We start from the raw sequence: 10,292 nt of genomic DNA on the forward strand, positions 1-10,292 counted from the left end.
GTTGAAACACATTCTTCTTAGTAAAGCATCACAAGAATGCAAAACCAAGTATCCAACATACTCAATACTAATACAAAATACTCAATACTAATATAAAACCAATATATAAATAGCTACATGCCCACATGAAAGAAAACACAAGTAAAATTTTAGGAGCAGGGGAGAGGAAGAAAGGGGAAATGGCAGGAGGGAGGGTGATGGGAAGATTCTCACCTAATGTGCACATGTGAGGGTATTCAGCACACCCCCTGGGTTGAAGGGCTCAACTACAAGGATGATTTAACCTTAGAAGTGAAAACAATGGAACCTAAACATTTGTACTTTCATATGAATCTGAAATTTAATAAAAATCAAAAGTTTTCCTATCTTATGTGTTAAGAATTTTCTACTTGTTCTTTTTGGAACTGTGAAATAAAATATGGTGCAGGAGTCAGCATATATGTGTGAGTGTGTATGGATGTGTGTGATGGATTCCTTTAGTTCAAAGACCAGAAACACTAGTTATACCTAAAATGCTAGAGGATTTTTCAGTAGGACGCATATGGAAATAACAAAGGCAGAAATGTCTCCTGATAATCATGCCTAAGGGAATCTAGCAACAGCAATCAAAGGAGACCAGAAACAGCAATCAAAGGAGATGAGAAAGTGTTTGGGGAACTAGAAAGTCATTTAGGATACAAAGCACTTTAGATAACTGGGTTATCTCATCAGCTTCGCATCCTCAGGACCCACGCAAAGCAACTCGGCCAATTTGACCCATTCATTTATTCTTTCCACTTCTATTATTTGTCTTAGTATTTCTGTGAACCATTTATAAAAGTTTCAATTAGTTCCCTTTGTCCTTATAACTTAAGTGGAACTTTCATTTCCAATCATGTTAGAAGTCCCTGCTTAGCGCACAGTTCTGCGGCTTATGATGCCAGTTATATTTGTTGCCAATTTAGCTACTCATTGAGATGGAACTCTTTAACACAGGACAGTGTTTGAGTATTGCTAGATGTTATGAGTTTTAGCCAATCCAAATATTATATGAGCCAATTACTTATGGCTGTGTTTAAAATAAGACAAAATATACTTGAAGTAAAGCTCTTAGGAAATGGAATCTTATATCAACAGTGAATGTGCATTGTAAGTATATATTTTCACTTCTCGGTGTCTTTTTCCCTATTAAGAGGAGTGCTCCTTTTGTATATAGCTTATTTCATAATCTAGCTTATGTTAACTTTTTATGAATATGCCACCTTACTCCTTGATTGGGTCAACTGTATCTTAATCATTCCCATATTCCCCACAATGCCTAACAAAATCCTTTGCTTAAAACTAACAACGAACATATATAAAAATTGGTCTGAGGAAAAGTGAAGAGAGTAGCTACTAACTGTGGTTGCCAATGAAGACTTACAAACAATCTGTGATATGCATTCAAAAAAGAGAGAACACTTGGCACTACCATGGTTTGATATGCCTTATGGAAGAGGTGAGCACTTGAGGGGCTTATAATCACAATGCATAAGGCTCTTATTGTAAAGATCACCCTTATCTTCATCCACATTATCAAAAATGCAGCTTTACCTGAAAATTTTAATAAATATGCAACCTTCATTTTCACTTTAATTCTAGATATCTAACACTGGAAGGCAGATCAGTTCATGCACAGACAGTGAAGCAAGGAAGAGAGTATATCAGTGGGCCATTTTCCCTCTAGATCATGAGCATCTACATGAATGGGCTGAGGATATATAGTTTCTATATATGGTAGTAATGTATATGGTATATAGTTAAGTTTATGGTAGAGTCAAGGTCTTTTCTCTTGATACGTTTTTGAGTGGACTTGTCTACAGGAGGGAGAGGAGGGAGCAAATCTATTTAATAGAAGAGATGAAGTAAATGAAAAATAATAGTGGCAAGTTTTGAGATTCTTTATATTTAGAAATGAATAAGGGAAGATCTTGTCTCCAAGAAATTACAGGAGAGATTGACATGTAGACAGGGAAGTAGATATTTATTTTTATTGGTGTGTGAACTTGATGATCCTCCAAAACAAGTAAATAGAGATCGTAAATTTAAATGTATCTGGTAGAGTCAATGTCATGTAGGGAAACATGGGAGTTCCTTCACAGTACTGGGTTATGCATGGTTATCCACGAAGCCCAGAACTTACAGAATTAAGACATGGAAGTTGGCTTGGGTGTTAAAGATAATTAATTCTATTGAAAATATGCTTGAGGTTCAGGTGAAACATTTAGACATCTATGCAGATATCAAATTAGCATTTATTAGCTTACATAGCACTAAATAAAGCAAAACTCCACTTTAGGAATAGCATGGAGATGAAAGTTTCAGGCTGTACAGTTGATCTCTGACACTACCAGGCATCCAGGTACTATATATCTTTCTTCTCCACAATTTCCAAGGATAAACCATTTGTCCCCATGGTCACAAGATGGTTACTGTGTCCTTAGGCATTGCATCCATATTTGGAATATAAAAAGGGAAAAAAAACCAAAACAGTGTGTCATCAAAGATTGCCACGTTAGAAAAGATTTCCAGAAAGTCCCACTTAGTGACTTTTGCTTATGGAACCAGCAATGGACTACACAAGATCAACATTTTGATGTTTCAACCTCTGTAACAAGAAAAGGCAAACAAGATGTATATGGTCTCTGTCCCAATACGGTATTGAATCTTGGTAGAGAAAGTCAACTAGACAACAATAAATAAGATTGCCAGGGGAAAGGTTACTAGGTAAAAACAAAAGGCTGAGGGAAGCATCTGAATGACCTTAAGAGAAAGGTTGCTATTTTATGAAAGTTGAGGAGAGACCCAAGAGAGTAAGACTGGATTGCCAAAGAAATGATTCTAAGAGAAAGTTTTGATAGCAGCTGATGAAGTGATTAAACAGTACGTAGGAATATATGGTAAAATTGGGAGAATAAACTGGTTTGCAGGAGAGTTGAACACACTTCAAAGAAAAGGAAACAAAGAGTAGGGATACTCTTCAGGCACTGATAAGGGGGGAGGAAAAGACCTGAGTAAACCCCAAAATGCTAGAGAGATGTGGATGTTTTTTAAGCAGAAAATAAACCAAGGAAGGAACTTTTCTGTAATTTAAACAATTTCTGATTGTAAACTCAGTAGTACACAAACTGTCAAGTAGATACTCTTATATTCCCATTTTAAAGAAGAGGAAACTAAGGTTTTAGTTAACTAGTCTTAGGTCACACAGCTGGTAGATGGTAGAGCTTCTCTGGGTGTCTATTATGGTTTCTACCATCTTTTATACAACAACGCATAAGGACTTAGAGTTTAGACCAGTGACTTTCAACTTCTGTGCTTCCAAAATTTTTAAAGATCCTTGATTAGCTTATTTTCAAATGTTCAAAGCACAGTAAGTCTATTCTTGTTTTTACTCTTTTGTTTTTTGATTAACATAATCTATGTGTGTTGCAGAAGTTTATAGGTTCAAGTGTGCCATGAGACAAAAAGTTTGAAAAACACTGGTCTAGAAGGTTATAGAGACAAATAAGCCAAACTGACATTTTAAATCCTGATCTGTGAAACTTAAACTGTAGGAATATCAGTTTAAAGGTCCTGCCGAAGGCACTGAGCACATGAAACCCTTTAAGAAAGGCCTCTCTCCATGGTATAAGTCCCTGTCCAGCATTCTATTTGATAATTGATATTATTTTATATATCAGAAGCCACTGGTTGTTATAAAACTGAGGTCTGGAAAAAGTTGGAAAAATTTGAAATTTCCAGGTTCTTGGTGATAAATTGATTGTAGGCATGTTTCATTAAGAATCAAAGCATGCACATCCTCCTGCATTGAAGCCAGCAGTAGAAACACAACAGCGTTCCCAAGGTGCAGTGACTAATACTTTGAGTAAGGCCTCAGCGTTCCCTTTATAGATCAGGTGTTAATATACGCTGGCATGCTTGCTCACAGCACTGAAAATTAATACGAATGCAGTGGGCTAAATAAAGTGCCAGTCTGGAAAAAAAATGCAAATGCTTTGGGGAGAATGGGAAACATTTTACGGCTTTCTTTAGAAATATTTTCTCAGTTTGTTTGAAGATAAAAATAAAAAAATCCCATTAAGACCTTTTAGGCATCATTGCATTTTTCCTTCTCCATCGTGAATGGAAGCTAAACCTTTGACTTGTGATAGAATAAACATATTCCCGGAAAGGATGGGTTGGGATTAATTTGTAATCGACTACTTTTCCAACAGCAATTATTTTCATCCTTTGAAACAAGATATTTTAATGAGTTTTTTTTAAAAAAATATTTTCCCTGTATAGTTTAATTATAGATTCATTGGTCTGGAAGGAATACAAGTGGCCAGTTAGGCAAGATACCTGGACAAACAGGAGTTACTTTTTATTTTCTTAGAATAAGAACTATGATTACCCAGTACTTTGAAGGAACAATAGTGACCATTTCATAGACTCTTTGAGCTTATAAGAACCTTAGTGATCAATCCAGTAGAGATTATTCAAAAACTCTATAGTTCTGGATATGATTTACTTAAAAAAAAAAAAAAAAAAAAAGGACTCTTAAATTCAGACCCAAGAAGTGTTACTAATGTAACCAGTTATGTTCACTCTATGGTTACTGGCCTAAATTTAATGCCCTGGTTAACAGTACTAACTATGACTCCAAACATCCTGGTTTAGAATCTGTGGTCTGCCATGTGCTAGTTGCAAGACCTCACATAAGTTCCTAAACATCTATTTCCTCCTCTATAAAATGGGAGTATTAATAATAGTACTTATTTGACAGAGTTCTTGTAACTATTGGGTTCATACATATAAACTGCTTAGAACATTCCCTAGCACTTGAAAATTAATGTGCATATTTAAATGATTCTAAATTTTCACATTACTGTGAGGCAGTTGATGGAATTTTATAGAGTAGAAAAACTAAGCTTACAGAAGGTGAATAATCTGCACAAGGTCATTCAGCGAGTAAGTAGCAGAACCAGAAAAGGAGCCCAATGATTTTTGACTCCACAGTACTCTACATGATATTGTTTTGAGATTTTTCTTGATGTACAAAATAATATCATGTGCCCCCCTATGGTATTCATTCAATGCTAATGTAACTAATGTTCCACTTTTAATCTTTTGATAAGATCAGGACATTATTCTTGATTTGTAATTTTTACATACAAAGGTTTAAGCTAGCTAAGTTTTAAAGAGTACCTTTTTAAAGAGTCCTTTACCCTAAATGTATAAGGGTAAAGTATGTATATTAATTTTTTATTGTTGCTATAAAAGTTACTAGAAATTTAGTGGGTTTAAAACAACACAAATTTATCCTTTAACAGTTCTGGAGACAAGAATAAAATTAGTTTCACTGGGCTGTCATCAGGGTTTCTTCAAGACTGGTTCCTTGTGGAGAATCTGTTTCTTTGCCTTTTTTCAGATCCTAGAAAATGCCTGTTGCCCTTGGTTTGTGGTCCCTTCCTTCACCTTCAAAGTACAACATTCTGATATTTGCTTCTGTCCTCAATTTGCCTTCATTCTTTCTGACCACACTCCCTCCCTCTTATAAGGATCCTTGTAATTACATTTTGCTTATTTGGGTGATAAAAAATAATCTCTGCATCTCAAATTAATCTAATCATAACTGCAGAGTCTCTTTTGCTGTATAAGGTAACATATTCATGGGTTCTGAGGATTAAGATATGAATATGTTTGGGGAAAGTCATTATTCAGTCTACCACAGTCCCTCCTCTGGATAGGGCTCTCTCCCATACAAAATACATTCAGCTGATTTCAACATCCCCAAATTCTCAACTGCAATGTCAACTCCAAGGCCAAATCTCATTTAAATATCATCTCAAGGACTCAAATCTCATGATCTAAATCAGATAAATATAAAATTTTGGTATAATCCCTTTTGGAAAAAAATTTTTCTCTGTGTAATCTTTGAAACTTAGAAAGCAAATTATTTACCCCTGAAATACCATAAATACCCATAAACACTTCGAAATACCATAAATTAAGAGACAGAAAATGTGGATGAAATTCTTGATACTTTTTTTATCTTTCACTTTTTCTGTCCACATACTTGTTCACCAAGGCTGTTCTAAGATCTGGTATTTGTTAATCACCAATTTTATTACAGAAAGGTACATAATTAGGAGAAAATACTCAGCTAAATATATCAAACAATAAATGATAGTGTTTTTTGTCAGGTGGTCACTTATCCTCATCCCTTATTTTATAAACAATGAAAACAAAAGGCAATTTTGCTGTAGTATATATATGTTTTATATAATTATGTCTTTTGGATAAAAAAAAATATAGTGCAACAGACTTGGTAGTTATGCTGGAGAGACAATATAGTCCATGATAACAGTCTGGTCTTATGAATCTGAGAGTGCCATTTTCCTCCTCAGCTCACCCCTTACTGGAGCTGTATGATCTTGAGCAAGTGGAATAACTCTCCCCAAGTTACATTTTTAAATTGTTTTCACCTAGTGACAGGAACAGTATTGTTAATTTACACACTGATTGTATATCCAGAAATTCTTTTTTTTTGTAATAATTTATTTGGGTTTTCTATACAAATAATCACTGTTTCTATGTCTGTATTTCTTTTTTGTTCTTCATTGTTTTTTATTAAGTCATTTGTACACAGATCATGAATACATTTATGCCATTGTGGGATTCAATGTGTTGATTATTTGTACAAATTGGAATGCTTACATCCTACTAATTAACATAGCCTTCATCTCATTTACCCAATTATAGTGTTAAGACGTTTGTGTTCTACACCTGATAGATCCAACTTGTACTTGCAATCTGCTCCATAGATGTGGTCCTCCTATTAACTCTCCCTCTATTGACCCATCTCCCTTCTTTCTGCTCCTCTTCCCTCCTTCATCCTGGGCTATAGTTGTGATTCATCTTTCATATGAAAGTATGAATATTACACTGTTGGCCTAGGTAGAGCCTCTAGCGTGATATTGGGTAAAAGTAATTAACAGTTGGAAAAAAAGCTTATGATCCTAGTTTATAATCCAAGTTTACAGATTTTATAATCACTTTAGGGTCAGTGTTGAAAACTTAACATGACCATAGAGAAATAAGATTGCAAGAGACTAATTAGGGTCATTTAGTTAGTAAAGATAACCAAGAAGGGGTCTAAGATTTATCTCCATAAAACGGCTTTTGGTATATATAGAAAAATCTATAAATATCATCATCAAATATGAATAAAGGAACCAACCCCAGCTATAAAATTTAAAAGAACCACTTTTGGAAAAATAATTTTTTAAAAAGGGAACTCTCAGTAAACTGAGAGAAAACAGAGAAAATATCTCTGATATTTTCAGAGATAAATTGACTTAATTAAATAGTATAATCAATTAAGTTTCATCAATTTCAAAAGACCATTGAACTAAATACTTTATTTTAAAGGACCTATTAATTCAATCATATACAAATATTTACCTGTATGAGGGCTTACTATGTGCCAAACACTGTGATGTTTTAACTTTTTTTTTTTTGAGACAGTACCATCTTACTTTGTTGCCCTCGGTGAAGTACTGTGGTATCATAGAACACAGCAACCTCTAACTCGTCCTGGGCTCAAGTGATTCTCTTGTCTCAGCCTCCCAAGCTGCTGGGACTACAGGTTCCTGCCACAATGCTTGGCTATTTTGTTTATACTTGAGGTCTCACTCTGGCTTAAGCTGGTCTCAAACTGTGAGCACAGGCAATCCACCAGCCTTGGCCTCCGAAATGCTAGCATTACAGGCATGAGCCACCATGCTTGGCCACCACTGTGGTGTTTTAGATGCAAAAAGGGAATAAGATAATATTGTTCTAGAGTCCAGTGGGAGGTATAATAAGTAAACAAGCAAACACCAAGGCATACATTAATGTGCAGAATGGTGAGGAAATATATAGTATGAGAATATCTAACATCAAAATGATCAAGGATATATGGCTTATTGTAAATAACACTTGAGCCTAGACTTCAAGGAAAAGTTGCTTTTTCTTTATGGAGGAGGGAAAAGTTCGTACATAGTCAAAAGGATAGAATAACATAATTTTTATATAAGCTATTTTATATAGAAAGATGGGACAGGAAGGTTTTGAGGCTGACTAGCAGTAAGTTGTAAATATTTATTTATTTATTTATTTATATTGTAGAGAGAGAGTCTCACTTTATTGCCCTTGGTAGAGTGCCATGGCTTCACACAGCTCACAGCAACCTCCAACTCCTGGGCTTAGGCAATTCTCTTGCCTCAGCCTACCAAGTAGCTGTGACTATAGGCTCCCGCTACAATGCCTGGCTATTTAATTAAAAAAAATTTTTTTAATGGTTTTTTGAGACAGAGTCTCAAGCTGTCACCCTGGGTAGAGTGGCATGGCATCATAGTTCACAGCAACTGCCAACTGTGGGGCTCAAGAGATCCTCTTGCTTTGTTTTTTTCTATTCATAGTAGAGACAGGGTCTTGCTTTTTGCTCAGGCTGGTCTCGACCTCATGAGCTCACCCACCTTGGCTTCCCAGAGTGCTAGGATTACAGGTATGAGCCACCACACCCGACTTAGTTGTAATTTTTTATGCTAAACTAGATAACTTGACTTTCATCCTGAATTCAATGAGGTAAAGTCTGAGAAAAACTAAATAATCATATCTGTGATCTGAAAGATTCATTCTGGTGGCATGTCAAGACTGGATTAGAAACTAGAGAGATTCTATGCAAAGGAAATAACTAGCTAAAATAATATTTCAGCAATCCAATTGATAAGAAGAATATTGTGGAAGAAAATGAAAACAGATGTGAATAGGAGTGTTAAAGATATGGAAGTAGAATCAACAAAATCTACAGTGTGAAGTAGAAGAGAGGCATTAGGGATTTATTTTGGGAGATGATGTACTCTCTAAGTGGAGAAATAGAGAAAAAGAGGCAGGTTTTGTTATAAAAAAATAATGAGTACATGTTTGGACCTATTTAGCTTGTAGGACTTGTTGGGCATTTAAATGGAAATGTCATCTGTATGGTTGAATCCATTTGGCCAGGAGGTCAGAATAGAAGTCTAGGATGTGTATGTGTGTGTACACATCCACAACAGTTGAAGAACACAGGTATGACTAAATTTTTTCAAGGGAGGATAGAGAGAGAAGAGAAAAGTGGTTTAGGATGAAGCCCTAGAGAACACTATACTTGAAGAGGATAAAAAATAAAAATAAAAGGAAGAGATGCCACTAAAAGGTATATGAAATATCGAAAGATTAGCCCAAAGCCTGGCAAAATAGAAAGAAATAGAAGAATATCTTTAAAATATGAAGCAAACCTTGTGGTAACTGTTTCTCTTACTTTCTAACCCTGAAGTCGAAAATTCAAATGCCTATGGGAGCTGGGCAGGTAATTTAATGAGTTGAGAATCTTGGGTGTAGGATAATGATGGGGGACTGTCATATGCCAGAGAGCATCTTGTATAGAAGAGGCAGCTGCTATCTAGGTCCTACCTATTATTGCCCTGTGGGAATTTGGGTCAATGTTGCCAGATATTTGGCTTTTTGAGAAAAGCTGAAACTATATATTTTTATGTGAAATCTGCCAATTTAAAAATGCTTAAAGCCTCACAGAAGTACCTATGGGATATATATATGTATTTTTTAGCCCACAGGCTGCCAGTTAGTAACTTCTGCCTTAGCATCCATGATGGGTACAATCTGGGCCAGGAAGACCTCTGGTTGGGCCTGCAATTATAAACTTCTATCTCCATATTCATGAGTAGGCTCTTCACATAGATACCTTGATGAATAATTTTCAAATTTTCTGCTACTCTATGTAAAGGTTGGCAATCGAAAAAATTAAAGAGGCGGCTTATGAAAACAGGGATGTTCTAATTAATGCCTAAAACTTTTTGTAACTTTTGCTACCTGCTATGACAAGTATAAACAGGGTGATCACATACTTTAGGGGTGAACAGGGACACCCTCAGCGGGAGGTGTAAGGTGAAATGCTTGACCACCTTAACAATATGAGATGTTCTTGGCAGGGAAATTGAACTATCTACTTTTTACTTAGAACTTCTGAATCCAGTGTTCTTATTTTAAATGGGACTCATTTTCTTAAAATTAATGACATCTTCTATATTTATCTTGAGGGTTGACCATGAACATTTAATTATTTTAATTCTCACTTGCTGGTCATGTTATTTGTTTGGAGTCAGAGCAATTTTACTATGTATCAATTAGTGGTTCATTTTCTTTATGAATGCATGATCAAAATACCTTCAAATGGAAAAAAATGAGGTAGC

Source organism: Otolemur garnettii, unplaced genomic scaffold (assembly GCF_000181295.1).
Source record: "Otolemur garnettii isolate 467f Iridium unplaced genomic scaffold, OtoGar3 scaffold00001, whole genome shotgun sequence".
Classification (NCBI taxonomy): Eukaryota; Metazoa; Chordata; class Mammalia; order Primates; family Galagidae; genus Otolemur; species Otolemur garnettii.